At 39.4% G+C, this 18,803-nt stretch overlaps 1 non-coding gene across 1 annotated transcript; it reads right to left on the bottom strand.

Moving 5' to 3' along the window:
- Positions 1–4,083: 4,083 nt before the first annotated feature.
- Positions 4,084–4,202, bottom strand: LOC145417946 (5S ribosomal RNA). The gene has a single exon (XR_013900607.1). It is a non-coding gene; the product is annotated as a 5S ribosomal RNA (ribosomal RNA).
- Positions 4,203–18,803: the final 14,601 nt, after the last annotated feature.

Here is an 18,803-nt window from a genome sequence, read left to right as displayed (position 1 = left end):
ATAGAGAAATGACTCATCCTTTTTTCAATCAAACCTTCAAATAGAAAAATTCATTCAGTTCACCATCCACACACACTGCAGCCTTAGCACCCTCATACATACTCTTCACGGCCTTCAGCAACTTCCCATCTACAGTACACCACATACTCTTAACACTTTCCACAATCCTTGTCTATCCACCCATTCATATGCTTTCTCCAAATCCATGAAGGCCACATACAACGTCTTTCCCTTCTCTAGAAACTTTTTCCACCAAAGATCTAAGAATGAATATCTGATATACACAACCTCTTCTCTTCCTAAAACCTCCCAGTTCTTCTCCAACTAATTCCTCTGTTATTTCCCTAACTCTGTCAATATGTATCCCGCCATATACTTTTCCTGTTACACTAAGAAGACAAATGCCACTATGATTACCACACACTTCTTTTTCCCTTTTTCCATTGTACAGGGGAATAATTATACCTGACTTCCAATCCTCCGGGACTCTACCTTCTTCCCAGGCCACATCCATTCTACTGCTATCTCTCCCTCATGCTTCAGCATTTCACCACACACTCCATCAATTCCTGGGGCTTTCCCAATTTTAACGTTCTTCGTTACTTCCACAACTTCCATCCTACTGATTTCTTCCTCTCTTCTCACATCCCTCCTTCTCCCAGCCATTCCCCAGCCACTTATACTTGCATTACTTTCATCCACTATGTTCAACAATTCCTTAAAATGTTCTCTCCATTTGCTTACATTTTCTCCCTCTCCACTAGTAATCTACCAATTTTATCTTTCACTCTTCAACTAACTTCTTTGACACCCTGTCTAACTCTCCTTACCTCTTTCCAGAACATTTCTTATATTCCCTCCCATTTACACCCAAGTTCCTTCCAAATTCCTCATCCACTCTCTTCTTACTCTCTCTTACTAATATTTTCACCTGTCTCTTCCTCTCTACATATAACTCTCTCTTCCGTCTCTCAACTTCTTCTACGCCTTTGTTTCTCATCCACACTATATGTTTTCTTCTTTTTGTGCCACAGCCTCTCACCTCTTCAGTCCACTATGCTGTTCCCTGCACCCCCTCACACCACCTCACATGCTGCACAGATTTCTTCTATGAATATCTTGCACACACCTTCCACGTCCCCCATCTGCTCCAGTCTATATTTACCCTATCGTTCCTCCACTTCACTCTTATATTCTGCCCTTTTTCCATCCTCTTGTAACTTTTCCACCCTCCTTGTATGAACTACTTCCTCCTGTCCTTCCCTTCTATTGCTCCATTTTATTTGGACGTTAATTCTGACCACCACAAAGTGGTGGCCCAAAATCCACTTCCCCAACCTCTATATACTCTTGCATACATTACACACCTTCTCATCCTTTCCTCCGCACACACATAATCAGTCATTCCCTACCGTTCATGCAGTTCACTACCCACCCTTCTCATCACTCGCCACATATACCTGTGGATCATTTTGTGCCTGAAGAGGGTATTAGCTATCACCAACCCCCTCCTGGCACAAACGTCCACTAAAGGACTGCCATTCTCATCCATCTCTGCAGGCACACTCCACTCACCAACTACGCGCCCTCCATCCACCTTCCCATTCCCTACTTTTCTGTTTATATCTCCAATAAAAAACACCCTCTCATTACTCTAAAACTTTTCTGTGTACGCTACCACATTTGTCCAGAACTCTTCTCTCACTCTGCTTGCACGATCTTACCTTGTGGTAGGTGGGGGCGCCCATCGTCCACCCACTTAGTGAAGTGATACTCTATTTTTAGGGTAGCTCTACACTGAGTGGCAAGCCAAATGGTTTCCTGTAAGCCAGGAAAGCATTTACAACGCTCGATGGTAACCTTATAACCAAACAGCACGTGTTCCCTACGTGACAAGTGGGTTGGCAGAGGGTTAGTGCCCATCTCCGGAAAACAACTAAAAATATGAACAAGAAGCCTCGGACCAGGACTGACCAAAAGGTGATGAGTAAGGACCGAACTAAGGACTTGGTAAAGGGTGCAAATTATTAGGTGAAAGAAAGAGAGATTGTCCAGGTGCTTGAGGGTCCAAAAGTGGATGTATGTGGATTAACTGAAACTAAGTGGAGAGTTGTGAGTGTGAGAGGATGGGAGTTTGGATGGGGTATATACGCGGGAGTAGGCGAGAATGAGAGGGCAAAAGACGGAGTGTGTATTGTTGTGGGCAAGAAATGGATGGAGAATATAAAAGAGTATGGATCAGTTGGCTCAAGAATTGTGTGGGTATGACTGAAAGTAGGACTACAAATGTGGACAACTGTGTGCGTGTATTTCACTTCTCAGTTCCCTTAAACCCAGATATTTCTTGAATATGTTGTGTAAAGTAACAGTCTCTTACCTTTTAATAAACTATAACTAAGCAGATCCTCACCACTTGTTGTTGTATATTTAATCAATATCAGGCAAGTTAAAATCTCCCACAACCATTTTATTTTTTGTACAGTGTTCACTAATTCTTTGCAGCAGATTTAGCAATTTGCTGTTATTCTCATCACTGCTATTTGGACTTCTATATAATGTAGAAAACAACACATATTCTACCCCTTTTATGGTTATCTTCAGTTATTCACAGAAACCATCATCAACAGTGTAGGACACCCCATTCTTAACATACATTAACAACCCACTCCTATTCTGTTCTGACAGTTTTTTTTTTTTCCAAACACTTCATAACCCTTTCTATGATATTCTACAGTACGGTACATTTTTCATATCTGTAATTTTTTGGCTTCACTTCCAGAAAAGCTATTACATGTGGTTTATCAGACATATCTCTTAATCTAGCTTCAAGTTCGTTGATTTTATCAGCAGAAAAAGTATCCACATTGCTATACATTATACAAATCCTCATCTGAAACCTTACAATATCACCATGATGATGTTTATTACTGTATGTCTCTCTCTCTCTCCTCTTCTGTCCACTCTCAGTAAATACCGTTTCCATGGACTTCCTCTCACCACATAAAAGTTTCCCAAACTTTTCTCTTTTTCATTCTTCTCTTTTGCCTCCTTTCTCAGTTCCTTATCTCTTTCACACGGCTCCCTAGACGTGATACACGCCGACTTTTCTAAATATCGGCTTTTCAGCTTTCTTTAATTTTCACAGGTTCCTCATTATCATCATCTTCAAACCTTTAACAGTCACAATCATTGGTCTAGGTTTAACTGTTGATCCTTCATCCTCTCCCCTCACGCTGGTAATTCCACCTACAAATTCACCAGTCCTTCTTACTTCTTGAATGTCACTATCATAACAAGTCAAACTTATTGCATTACAAAGCTCCTTGAATATTTTCTTATCATGCCTTTCCTTCTCTCATTTCTAACTTATAGTCACTTCACATCTCCTCTGGTACTCCATGCAGTATTATGTTATTCACTCTTTGTTTCCTGTCTTGCCTCTGACTGTCTCCGCACCATTTCTTGGCTCTTTTCACGTATTTCCATATTCACCTTGCTAAATTTCTGGGCTTCCCCTTGTAATACACCCCTGTATGCACCAGGTCATCTTTCACCTCACTACGTAATTCCTCCTTGACTTCACATATTTTTCCACTTATGTCATTTATGTCATTTTTCACTTCCTCCAATTTTACCTGTGTTCCTCACTCTAGTACATCCATCCTCTCTTCCAGCTTATCCTGCCTCTTTGTCAACTCAGTAACATGAGATAAAATCTTCTCAGTCACAATGTTGCATTTTAAGCAATACCAGTGAATAGAGTGTGTTTGATTTTCCACAAGAAACTTATAAATATTCTTCTCTACATTCTCTAAGGAAATGTGATGCCATAATCCACATAAATTACACATAACAGATTAATCCTTGTTACTTTGATCTTGCAATCTCCACACTGAAATACCTTGATTTGTTTACCATCCTGAAGCTGCTCGCCAGCCCCTCCACCGCCACCGTATGCCATGTCCATCCATCCATCCATTGCCAGACGCCATGTATCCCAAACGGGGTGGTCAAGGGCTTAGAGTTAATTGTTTTACAGAGAGGGGCACTAATCCTCCACCAACCCCACTTGACACGTAGGGATGCCAACAGCATCTGGTGTTCCCAGGCGGTCACCCATCCAAGTACTAACCAGACCCAACGTTGCTTAACTTCGCTGATCGGACGGGAAGCGGTGTACTCAACGCGGCATGGCCGTTATGCCATGTTACTGCATGATATTTCTTTTCTTGTTTTACTGTACTCCAAACAATTTTTACTACTGTCTTCTAGATGACACCTTCTTCTATTGTTTATCTTTTATGATCGTCACGTTATAATAGCCAAAACAGGAGAGCCTTAGCCAGCACATCCGTCTATAGCTATAACTGTTAATGAATGTACTGCAGTAGCTTTATAATTGGATTTTTTTGCTTATATGGCTTTCATGCAACCCCCAAATTTTTACCATTTAAGAATCCACATTATCTAGAAAAACAGAATTCTGGAATATTGACAGTTGACTATATTTACTATATATATATATATATATATATATATATATATATATATATATATATATATATATATATATATATATTATGCGAGGAAGAAGGAACCAAAGGCTGAGCCCGCAAAACAGTTCCTTCCAAGAAGAAAAAACAAACAAACAATACAGAAGAGAGCCAAATTCAAGATCCATTCATTTTAAGATGCCTAGACACACTGCGTTTGCTTCTATGATTCAGCTGCTTGCATGTATGTATTTTTTATTTATGTTGTATGGGAACGGTTTCGTCTTGCATTGCCTGCGGCCTGAGTAATGTCTAGTTGTACTTACTAAATTTTAACCCAGGTCCTGTGCCTGCTGCTGAGGAAGGACACAGATAAGTTTGCACCTTTGTGTCCTTCTCCACCAGGTTTGTGGATTTCTTTCCACTTAAGGATAAAAAAACATATGGGATTGCTAAGTGCATAAGGGCTTTAATCCACTGGTAATATAAAAGAGTTTTTACTGTAATGAATCTGTTAAATAATGCACTATATTGAACATTTCATTTTGAAATGAAAATCTTCACATGGGTTGACTGTATATGTCCTAGATGGGGTTCACCTTTGAAAATTTTGTCTGACCACGGGCGTGAGTTCAGTTCCGCGTTTTTTTTTTTTTTTTTTTTTTTTTAATGTACTGTCCCATGCTTCCGAAATTATAGAGAGCATTAGATGTTTTTTTTTATATCCCCTCCACTATGGAGCAAACATGCATATATTTATAACTTGATATACCTCTTGGGAAATCATGTTACACTATAATAATTCAGTACTTATTTCTCTCATAGCATAGAGAATACAGTATGGTATATACCATACTAACTGTACTGTCTGTCCCTTTTAAGGTCAACAGTGACTTGTGTAAGGCCTATGGCATCAAGAGGAGCATAACATCTGCATATCATCCTCAGACCAATGGCCAAACTGAAGGGACAAATAGAACTTTCAAGACTAGACTAGCAAAATTATCCAACAACAAGTTCAATGATTGGGGCCAGTACATCATAGAAGTGGCATACAGCCTTCGCACACAAAGGCAGAAGTGTACCGGATTCACCCTACCGGTTAATGTTTAACCAGGTAATATTTATGTGTCACTGTGGTTGGTAATGTTGTGACAGTTTTGTAACATTAGCCTTGCCTTTGGGCTTCAGATTTGTGTTACTGATTTATTTCAGTTTCTTTCAGGATACAAGCAGTTTGAATTATGAGCGAGACAGGCCATCAGACGACCCAAATTGCTATGTGCAACATGAGATACCCATGTCTGTAGGACAACACTTAACAGGAATTTGCAAACAGGTGTTCAGTCTGACTATATATTATTAACATTTATTCCGTGTTGCAAAACTTATCTTGTATATTCAAACATTTGTATGTGCTTATATCATTTCAGGATACAGAAGAAATTGATTCAGAGCCAGACAGTCCTCCTGAGCTGTACCTGATGGCGATCTACTACCTCGTGCCAGTGACATAGCTTTGTATGTAGAAGAACAAAGCATAAAACAAGAAGAACTGCACAACCAGGTGAGTATGATAACAGTATAGCAGAGTTTCGTTGTTTAAATAAGATAATTATGGATACATCATTCATGATGATGTTTAATCAGTCGTTATAGGATATTAACATTATTCTTGTTTGGTCGAGTTTGAATATGCATATGATCTTCAGTGTGCAGTTTGAACTGTAATAGTAGTACAGCATTTAGCATGATAATAGTAGAACATTCTTCAAAACAATATTGAGATTTCGATCCAACATTTGCAATTATGCGCTGTGTAATCGTGTATATTTTTACACAAAAACCATCCCACCCACAATAGGCCTGTGAAACAAGGGTGCACTGTATTCACATCTTGAATTCCTGGAATACAAGCACTTTTGTGAAATAAGTTATGGTTCATGTTATTTTACAGTACAAACAGAATGTTGAAGTGTGGTAGGACCCCATATTATATTTACAAATCATAATAGATAGATAGATAAATAGATAGATAGAAGCAGGGAGTCAGATGATGAGAGGTGTTGTGTCTGCGAGAATCGAGCAATGCTAAACATGCTTACACTGAGGAAAGCTGACGACAGCGGCCAGTAAGGAGATGATGCAATTAGCTGTCAGCAGTCCTCTCGTGAACAAAGACCTAGTCCATCCACGAGGAACACACGTGACACACCCCTGCTACACCAGAATTTAGGAAAGAGAGCTCAGACGGAGACAAGCCTTAGAACAGGGAGGAGGAGAAGGAGACAGGCCTCAGAGGAGACAGGCAGGAGGTCAAGAAGAGGGATGACCCAAATGTTACTACATGACATTTGGTAGCAGCGAACGTATACGAACCTTGTCTACGAATCAACATTAAATTCCTACAAAATATCAAGATTGAAAACAAGAATATCTCTCTCTCAATCAACAACACAGCCAGCTCCTGACGCGTCTCTCCATCCAGCCCCCCCGTCTCCCAGATCATCATGCTGATGCAGAGGTCAAGAGATCACACGACGCCTTGCAAGTAGTTTAACAAAATATTGATACAATATTGCAATCTCTACGACGAATCAGCGAACTACAACCATCTACAATCAACTACAATTAACAACACCACGTCGTCTGTATAATCTTCTACACGCACCTACAAGAAGCGGCAGTCTTCATCCTACAACGAGTAAATCACAAGAAAAAAGGACCAAGAATACATCAAGAAAGAAAACAAACAAACAAACAAACGAAGAGTGAGAGACGACTCACAACTCATAACCACCAGACCTCACCCTCCTCTCTCTGCTACATCCACCCAACCCCCACCGCTTACGCAGGTGTGAAGAGGTCAATACACGCAGCAAAACACCAAGTCCATATTCACAACTCGTCTTACTCACCCGTCTTCACTCAAGTTACTCATCGCTACTCATTCACTCACCACAGCTACCAGTGTGGGAAGCCGACGTCACCATGTGCTGAGACGACAACACGCCAATCAACCCGCGAAGGACAACGCTATCACCACGTGCAACACCACTCACACCATTTCCCACCACGGTAAAAATTAGTGAGTTACATAGTTACTTCATTCATACAATACACAGTGATAGACAATAAGCTTCTGCACAAACATATAAAACGTGTTGTATAGTTACAGCTTAAATACACATACTTACTTCAATTATCTTCATAATTCAAACATTAAATACTTGCACCAACAATAAATATTCTACACGGTATATATTCATTCATTTATTATAACATTTATTTACTGCCAACGAGTGTTACCATTTATACCTACATAAAATACGTGTTTCATACATACAACTATACATTATTACATCTACAAAGTAATAAAGAAAATATACCATCACAGTTACTCAGTGAGCGATTAAAAGAACTGTATTTAACATTTATTAATTAAAGCTACCTAGTGGAAACAGACAAATTAAGTTACAAGGTAAACTAGAGAGAAAAAAAATGGCCAACACAAATGCCGTTAGCAAGAGTGAACATCTTCAACACAATCGTGAAGACAATGATTTCCACACAGTGCTGACACACATATTACCCACGATAGGTACAGGTGAACAACAAGTCAGTGTGTATAGTTAATACTGTATATAGTGTATATATTTTTTATATAAAATAACAAAATATGGGACTATATAATATCATTTTCAGTAATCTCTGTGCAATATAAACTAAACTTTAAGAAAGTATCCCAAGGAAATTAGCCAGTAATTATGCAACCATGAACAAAATGGAAAAAAGTGTACACAAGCGAAGAAAAACAAACTATAGAAAATCAATACATACAAAAAAAAAAAAGAAAGAAAGAAAGAAAGAAAAGTAAAACAGAAAAAAGAGAAATAGAGTAAGATCACATAACAAACAAATGAAAATAAGTGTAAGTGTTACTACATATGCCAAAATACCACATAAACTACAAACAAAAAAGCAAATTGTGTCTCCACAAACAAGTGGCATGACACATCATCACTATCATCGACCGCAGCATATGTTAGGACTGCAGTTATTACAATTATGTTACTCCATATTACAATAATGTAACTACAAACGATATGTAACAATTATGTAACGACAAACGATTACATTATGTTACACTTGTTACAATTATGTAACTACAAACAATATGTACCAATTAATGTAACAGTTGCATTAACAAGATGTAACTTTTATGTAACTTTAACTACAATTATGTAACTATAAACAATACTACAAACAATATGTACCATTTCTGTGACAGTTGCATTAACAAGATGTAACCTTTATGTAACTTTAACTACAATAATGTACTTACAAACGATATTTAACAATTATGTAACGACAAACGATTGCATTATGTTACACTAACTACAATTATGTACCTACAAACGATATGTAACAATTATGTAACGACAAACGATTGCATTATGTTACACTTTGCCAATTATGTAACAGTTGCATTAACAAGATGTAACTTTTATGTAACTTTAACTACAATTATAAGGCCAAGACACTTATGTAATAGTTGCATTAACAAAATGTAACTACAATTATAAGGCCAACACAATTATGCATTAACACAATATTTTGTAACAATTCATAAAATTGTAGTACAATTATGTAGTACCACAATGTTAGTACAATATTATAAGTCATACAATTATAGCACAATTCTGTATTACCAGTATCATCATACAAGTTAGGTGAAATATTAGACATTACTAAAGTGATAACTCAAATATGTAATGTATAACCTAGCAGTATTACCATTGCACAATTATATGCGTACGTCTGTTGTACATGCACGTCTTACAAAGTGTTATACAACAACCATTGCATTTATTCAAATATGTATACAACTTGTTTAAAATGTAATATTACCGAATAATCACTATTTACTAAGAATAATATATGTATACAATATTCATACAATTATGTTACTTTACAATATTGTATATTCACTTAATTAGCTTATAAGTTCATTATAATGTGTATGTAGTATGTATTAATATATTATAACTATTAAATGTCGATGGTACGCCATTTTTGCGCGGCCGAGCAGTGTGGTAGGACCCCATATTATATTTACAAATCATAATAGATAGATAGATAAATAGATAGATAGAAGCAGGGAGTCAGATGATGAGAGGTGTTGTGTCTGCGAGAATCGAGCAATGCTAAACATGCTTACACTGAGGAAAGCTGACGACAGCGGCCAGTAAGGAGATGATGCAATTAGCTGTCAGCAGTCCTCTCGTGAACAAAGACCTAGTCCATCCACGAGGAACACACGTGACACACCCCTGCTACACCTGAATTTAGGAAAGAGAGCTCAGACGGAGACAAGCCTTAGAACAGGGAGGAGGAGAAGGAGACAGGCCTCACAGGAGACAGGCAGGAGGTCAAGAAGAGGGATGACAGAAGTAGCCCAGAAGAAGCAGAAGGCAGAATATGCTAAGAGACAGCACAAGGGTGTCAAGACCTTCAGTCTCCATTTAGGACAGATGATACTTTGAAAGTACTTAAGAAATGTTTCCCGCAAGGGTGAAAAGATGGAACCCAAGTGGAGTGGTCCATATAAGTAAGTAGTACAAAAAAGTAGCATTGGTTTTTATGTTGTATTATGATCTAATGTGTCTGGACAAGCAACTGCAGCCAAGCAACTATCCCACTAGGGCTGTCCCATACAGTGACCTGATGCTCTCCTATGGCACACAGTGGGTGGTTGTCTGAGGTGCAGAGAGAGTGTGGAAATTTGTTTCCTGGATGGATGCTGAATTTGCATCTCCAACCATTTAACACTGTCACATTAGAAGACTCTGTCATTCTGTCATTTGTTGTATGAATGACACAATGTTGGAAACTGTTAGGCTTCTGTCTAAGTTTATAGCCACTTGGGGGTGAAAGAAGAGTTGTTGTTGATGAAAAAGAGTTAGTAATAGGAGGTGACAAGAAGGACTGGAGAAAATTGGATGAAGGGGAAGGTAGACGCAAGGAAGGATGACGAAGGCAGGGAATGATGTGGGTAGCTCAATTGCAAGTGAGTGGGTGATGGGAACCCACACCTACCAGTGCTGTCACCTGGAAATAAGAGCAGGAAGAGCTGACAAGAAAGCTGGGAGAAAATATGAAGAGATAAGGGTAGATCCACGAAATAAATGATAAAAGTAAAATAATTAGAAGGCAGCACTATATATAGAGAGGAAATGATTGTTACCTCTAAATTCAAATTGGCTCCTGTGTAATGTGCATATTGTAGCAGGTGGGGGCGCTCACCATCCACTCACTTGATGTAGTGCCGCTCTCGGGTGTCTGTCCTTTCCTCTCTTCCTTCCTTCTTTCCTTCCATCCTCTTCTGTCTTTCCTTTATTCTTTCCTCGTCTTTGTGCCTACGGGTGACTTTACACTTCCTCTTCTGTCTTTCCTTCATTCTTTCCTCTTCCATCTGCCTGTGGGTGACTCTACACTGAGTGACAAGCCAAATGGTTTCCTGTACACCAGGTAACCATTTACTACGCTGGGTGGTAATCATATAACCAAATTTTGGCGCCTGGTGGTTTAGTGGGTAATTACAGAGCTCCAATCGGATTGGTCCGGTGAAGGTTTATATTCAAGGGGTGGTTGTGGTTTATTGCTCAAGTAATGCCATTCAGGAATGAGTGAGGCTGGTCACTCTCATCTTAAATGTCAGGACCAACTTGCCAAGCCCCGGGCTTCTACGCTCCTCATGGGGCATCATAGGATTGGGTGATGAAAGAATGAATGAAAATGTAATTTGTACTCAGACTTTCCTGCCCGTCTAATCTCTTTCTTTGTTTTACAGAGTGCTTGAGCAGCTTGACATCGACTGCAACCAGCGAGTGGCATTACAGTCGGTAAAGACCAAAGAAAAATTAAAATGCCGAATTCCATATGATCAGCTTCGTCCACGTTTGCAGAGCCATTTGCACACTAGAGCAAGGTATCGGTGTTATGACAACATTTTACAGTCCTGGCCATGGGTTCCACTGAATGCATTGAACTGGAACAACATAACTCAGGTTCGAGTCCAGGGGCATAAGTTACTTTTGTTCGGTATGTGGTGCTGACCACCATCCTTTCTGTCCATGTTGTGGAACCTTGAAGTGCCTGCATTGAGTGGTCGCTGTAATCGAGGAAACAATTTAATGTGCTGTTATGAGTAGTAACCATGAAACCAAATGAGGACTAGGATTGTACTTCCTTCGTTCTCTGCTTTTATAAACTTTGCAGAGCATGTGTGAAGAATATTCCAAGGATCTAGGTTGTCTTGCAGTTTGGAGTACCATATCTCCACATTTTTTTATCTGCTGGTATGCATAATGTAATTCATTGTGTATGAGTGCACAACTTAACAATTATCAATTAACTGATCCACAAACACATCAAAATATTGATTATATTAACACTTTTTGTTAGTTTTGTAGAAATGTTGAGATTCTCCTGCATAAATGCAGTTACATATTTCATTTACTTCAGGCAGATGAGAATTGTGATGCTGAGAGTCACTCAAACTCATTTTATGATGTCCCTTCACCACCATGCGGAATCAATGTGCCATCCCTTGGTAAGGAAATCAAAATTTATTCTTAGGAAATCCGTCATTGGCAAAGACCTTAGCATGCGCTGCCTTGAACGTTACTTATGGCAATGAGCTTTTCAAATAGCCACACAATGTATTTTCATCAAAGAACTGTACAACTTGTTGCCAGTGACCATAGGAGGTACAGTACTGCTTGGAGAATTTACTTTGGCAACAACAATATGAACTAGTCAACATGTGGTCAGTCCTTTGAATATTTAGTCGGCTTTACAGTTACACTTCTTCCATATTCCCAGTCAACAACAGTAGCCACTTTCTATTCACCTAACTCACATCCCAACCTTCTTACGTGCCTTGCATCCCTATGGATATTTTTGAGTCAGATTACGTATTGTCTTTTGCCAGGCCCTTACCTGCACACACCTCCACCAGAGTAATACTTTTTCAATCGATTTCATTGTGTTCACCTTACCCATTAACCATCCCATCTACTTTGACATTCCCAACATTAACATACAGAGTTAAACAGCTCACTCACTTCTCTCTTTTTTCCTGCTTGCTTACATACACACTCAAATCTACTCCTTCACTGCACATGCACGGTTGTAATTTGTGACATACACACAATCACCCACACTTGTATTCTCACTGTCATTCTTACGCATACAACCTGAGATCCAATTTTTCCATGTTTTCCTAAAATCTTCCATCTCTGACATACAGCAATACATATGCCCTCCTTTTCCCTCTCATCTACTATGACACATATCCCCAAGTCCATACACCCATTCTCACACACTCACCCAGCCATCTGGTTTCTGTTAGCTGGCATATATCCACTTTTCCATCACAAAATCACTTGAACAATCTCCCTTACTTTTCTGTCATCATTTGAAGCTCTCACATTCCATGTCATCAGTACTGTGTCACTTGTTTAGTCCTTTTTCGTCAATTGTAGGTCTGCGCATGCAAGGTATCTTTGTGGTATTTTTTGTTTATCAACAAATAGATAGCATGTGGTTTGGTTATGTGCTGACTATCCACTTTAATTACAGTAATTTATCTGGCCTACAGGAAAAACTTTCATATCACTCAGCACTCTGTAACCAAAGGGTAGTTGTACACACAGCAAAAAAAAACTATCGTTACAGGGGGGTCCGATGAGTTTCGTACTGAACAATCCAGCTGTCTCGGTAAGGTTGGAGGAAGGCAGTTATCAAACGTTTCATTAGTGGTGTCAGTTTGTATCGTTACAGGGGGGTCAGATGAGTTTCACAGTGAACAATGCAGCTGTCTCGGTAGGGCTCGAGGAAGGCTGTTATCAAACGTTTCATTCGTGGTGTCAGTTTGTATCGCGCAGAAGGTGTAACGATACTTTTTTGAATGTGTGTACGCTAAGGCAATGGCAGATGCTGTTACCTTTTTTTTTTTTTCTTTTTTTAGGGGAGGGGGGATAACTTGTCGTGCAGGTGATTGCAGAGTGGAAAAGCAGCCACCAAAGCTACAGTCTGAGGTCCGTGTAGCTCCTGCACATTAAGATCCAATAGTAGCAGCAAGTAAAATATCTATACCAGAAACATGGCTAACTGATATCCACATTGACCATGCTCAAAATCTACTTGGAAGAAGTTTCACATCCTTTCTGGGCTCCAGTCAACTCTCATTTTTGACAGTAAAAACTTTAGCCAAGTACGAGCTCCAAAGAATGACTGGATACAAATTATTAATACAATTGTCATTGGGTAACTGTTAGTAACATTGGTTGTTGTTGTGACACTGTCAAAGTATATGATAGTATGGTTTATGCTTTCAGTGAACATGATGACAGGTTTAACCCTTCGTGGGCAAATGGGGTCCCTGTGGACCCCAGCATGTTTTATAGTTTTGCCATTAAGCCATTTTTTACTTTCACAGCCTGGCCTCTCATGACTTTTATTGTAGATGGTTATTTTATATCCTCATAAAATTTGAGCAAAAAATCTCGCACGATTAAGGAGTGACATTGCAATAACTATCAATGGAGTCCGCCAGGACCCCACCTGGCCTTTCGTGTGACTAATTTTTTTTATATATTTTTTCAGATATTTCAGATTATAAACATTAGGACAATGTCAATACCAGTAGCAAAGTTTTATGCCTCAATGGCGGTGGCAGAAGATGACCAAGAAGAAGAAAATTATTCAGATGGTGATTAATCTGTATCCGATGCTGATGATTATGAAGTGTTTGAACGATCGGACGGTGAAATTAGTGTGAGTAGTATGGAGTCTCCTGTGAGTGCTGATGATAATTGTGAAAATGCAAGTGGTGGTAGTAATACAGAAGATGCCTATCAAGAGGATAAAACAAGAAATTGTTGTACCAAATTTGAACATTATAGGGATAGTTTTATTTTATTATCATGCTAATTTACTTTACACATGAATTTGTTATTATTTTGAGAACCTTTTCCAAGAATACTGACAATCAGACACTCAAATAAGTGTAGAATCAGTACTTCCACATTCCAACTTTAATAAAATTGTGATAAAATGATTTTTTTTTTTTGTTAAAATAATAAAAAACAAAACAAAAAAAGGGACACTTTGTGGGTTGGTTCCACGTGCTGTGTCCTGGGCAACATATATACAAAGTTTAGTAGATACAACTTTATGAATATGGCAGAAATACACCATTAAGGTTTGGGGTCTGCTGTGACCCCATTGGCCCTCCTTGTAACTTGGTAACCCCTGCCCCACGAAGGGTTAATAGCCAGACTGCTGCCTTGCTAAAGTCCAGCAGTCCAATAATAACTGTGGATATTGCTCATATCAAATAGCAGAAGGGAGCTTCAGACTGTGGCTGTACGAGTCTTTGTTATTGAATCCCTCCTGAAACCCAAGATTAAGTGCAGGAAAGTATAAGGAATCATCTAGCTTATTGTTTTAGGGATGGTGTCTTGAAGCCATTTCCAGTAACAACACTCCCTGTCATTTCGGAACCACATAGAAATCGATCTTTCGGATTAAATATTCAGTCACTGCTGACTGCTAAAGGTAGCCCATAGAGAGATGGTTTTGTGTAAAAATCTCTTTCATGCTGAGTGTGGAACTACAGAAAAACGATATACTTTTTGTGTGCCGAATGTGTAATTTTTTTGCGTGTGTGATTGTTCTTAGTTTGTTATACGTAGCATTTGGGGCAAATCTTGTAAATGTTTGAGGCATTTGATATGTTCCCAGAAGTGTGCAGGTTGAGAGGCATATTAGAAATCCAGATATGAACTGAGTTAAGTGACAGCCAAGTCTGGTATGTCTACTTTTGGGCATGTTAAAGCATGGAGTATGATGGTACTTTTTTCGATGGGAAACCAGTTGCCCAGAAAGTGTGTGACTGAATTAAATATTTGTTTTGATAATAGTGGAATGAACCTTATGAAACATATATGCACCTTTAATGTGGGTAACAAATCTGTTTTTATTTAAGTGTAAGTGTCTGTAAAAAACAAATCAAGTTTCAGTTCAATATTATGTTGTAAGGTACAGCCAAAAGCAAAGGTTCTTCAATAACCCTTTGCCAGGATTTGGTATTGCCCTCCAAAACATTGTATTGTTCCTTGTCTTACTGTTGTTGTTTCATATTAGTGTCATATAACAAACATAAATCTGTAATACCTACAATTCGTACAGCTGGCAGCAAAGTGAAGAACTTCTGCACATGGCTGTTCATAGCTTATGAAATGCAAAGCTTCAAATGTAGTACAGTAGTGATTTAAGGATTACAGTCTAGGATCTTTTGCACAGACAGCCCCGAGTTAACTCGCCGCATGCCAGTTATTTTTAGCCCTATGGGTCGCTTCCGTGCTGGCCATTTTTTTTTTACCCTTTTTGGGGGGGTTAAAATGATAGTTTTTTTTATTTTTATTTTTATGTGGCCGACTCTGGGCATAGGCTTCACAGCCTGCTCTCAAATCCCGGTAGTCCTCCTACATACCATACACCTCTCTACATGTCACCACTTCGGTGCTAACACCCACTGTCCATACTGAATACATGCTAGGGCTGTCTTATACAGGACTGGTGCAATGGTATTAGCGGGGGTATTTTTACAGCATGTCGGTGGGTCTTCTGGTAGATCAGTAAAGTCTGATTTTATGAAATTCAAATCCTTAAACTGTTCCCTACCCCAGCGGGGATTCGAACCTGGGTACGGTAAGACTGCAGGCCACCTCTCTACCGATTGAGCCACTGCCTCCCCCAACAAGGAATTTCACCATTAAAAAATGCTCACCGAAGCTCGCAAATGGGTTTTATTGAGTCCTGCATACTCGTATACAGGTATTCCCACTCTCTCACACTCACCATGTAGCTGAGAGCAAGCTATTTTCTATGTAAGGTATACTCAGGTATTTATGCTGGGAAGGTATAGCAATGTTCAGTACACTATTCTGATTACATATTACTTCAACATCTGTCACAATTTGCATGTCTCTCTCACTGTGAATGCATTGACTTACACTTACTTGAAGATAGGTACAACCTAACTTCATTATGTACAGTCCTGGCACTTACAAGAAGGTATTTACAACTTGAATTCACTGTGAACAGTCCTTACACTTACAGGAAAATATTTACAACTTGATTTCACTATGTATAGTCCATACACCTAGGTGAAAATATTTACAACATGCCTTCACTATGTACAGCACTTGATGAGGCATACAGGCAGAGTGAGGCGAGCGAGCATGTGAGGGGGAGCAAATGGGTGTGTTGACTGCCTGAGGCATCATATAGGAACTTACCATACATGCCTGCCAATTTTTACTGGAGAATCTTGAAAAATGCAGTCACAGTGAATTTTTAATTTTAAGCCGTTTTAAAACGGCACTGGCACTGGCTGTGGAATTACGTCAGACCGTTTTAAAACGGCACTGCCACGCGGCGAGTTAAAGGTCACAACTCTTACCTTGGACCTGTGATGGGCTGTGGATCACTGAGGGCCATGTCAAGTGACCACCATCAGGTTTTTTTGTACCAGGAATCACTGATGCAGGGGGATAACTAATGTACAGTTTCTCACAAGGAAAAGTACATTTTCAGTGGAGTGAATGGAGCTGGGGCCTGATTGACTGCTGCCTCCCTAAATAGCGCCAGCAAGGCTGCCGCACCACCCTTATATATCCACAGTGCTTACTTCTGTATATCTATGTAGCTTGCTCTCTCCCTCTCTCTCTCTCTCTCACACACACACACACACACACACACACACACGTTCATATGAAATTATTCCTTGCCTGTCACGGGTCAGTATCTGTTAATGTAAAATCACTATGAAAACCTAAAAATTACTGTGATAAGTACAGTATGACAATAAACTTCATGCATATGGTATAATTTATTAGATCCTGTGTATATGATATGAGTCCTTGAGGATGGGTTAAGTCCTACATGGCTTTTATCCGTTTTATGAATAATGCAGGGTATAAAGATCTAAAAATCAAGTAACTATTATATAATGTTCAGAGACTGAACACAAATAGAATTTTACTGTCATATTGGCCTTAAGCTTATGGAGTTTCGTGGAGAGAGAGACTGACAAATGACGAAGGAGCACTGCGGTATTGATGTGGATGTGATTGAGAAAGTTCAGAGAACTATGCTGAGGTGGTTTGGTCATGTGGAAAGAATGAAAGACTGACTCGGAGGGTTTATGTGAGTGAGGTAGAGGGGACAAGGGAGAAAGGAAGACCAAGGATGAGGTGGAGTGATGGGGAGGTACAGTCGTCAGCACAAATTCGCTGCAAGGCTGCTCGTGTGATGTGGTCGTTTTGTCTGGCAACAGTGTATGGGAAATAGTTGCCACACAGGCTTTTTTACGCTTTAAAGACGTGTTTGTAAGCATTAGTACTATAAATCGTCCATAATGGAATATTCTTTATGTCTGATTAGCATAAAAATGTGCAAAAGACGACAGATGAATATTATGGAATGATGAAACTTCCGCTCTTTCCCCCATACCCCTCCTGATGACCCTCCCCAGCCTACCTCTCACCTCACCTTCCCCTCCCTCATGCTGCCCTTCATCTCCACTCCCCTCTCCCTGTACTGTCTACCTTATATTATCGACGGAACTAATCTACGTAATGAACTGCACTCTTCTCTGTTTCTTGTCTATTACCGTAACCATTTTGCTCCTTAAAATTGAAGAGTTTCTTGCCATGCAACAGTCTTTTTCTCCCATTCTCTATTCCAAACATGATGCAGCAATTGGAAACATTATGGTTCTGATACTGCTTCATGAATCAGTGAACAGTGGAGAATCGGAACATTTTTCCTAGAAAGAGAGATAGACTATGAGGAGGAATGGGACCAAAATTGTTTAATACCGCCTACCGGAATAATAGCCACCGACTGCCAGGCTCACTCAAACAAACACCAGTAAGGAATACATCACAGGAGCGAGACCTCAATGTTCCTGTATCTCCCGGCTGTTGCTAGTGTCAAAAGGTGGAGAAAAGAAAAACAACTGAAATAAAAGAAGTGGGAAGGAGATGGGGAGAAAGAGAATGGGACTCAAACAGGAAGGAATAATGATAATAAAACTTTGATATAGTTGGCAGTACTGCAAGCAAATGGGAATAGGACAGGCTGGGTTTAGTAAAAAGTCAGAAGAGAATTCCGATGAGCCAATAGAGCTAGTGCCGTGGATAAATGAATGAAGGTAGAGAGGGTGGGGAGAGA

The sequence above is a fragment of the Coenobita brevimanus genome, chromosome 111 (assembly GCF_032717465.1).
Source record: "Coenobita brevimanus isolate Jiangsu-jjx chromosome 111, ASM3271746v2, whole genome shotgun sequence".
NCBI lineage: Eukaryota > Metazoa > Arthropoda > Malacostraca > Decapoda > Coenobitidae > Coenobita > Coenobita brevimanus.
Note: the sequence above shows the minus strand (reverse complement) of the source record. Positions and strands in the feature narration are given on the sequence as shown.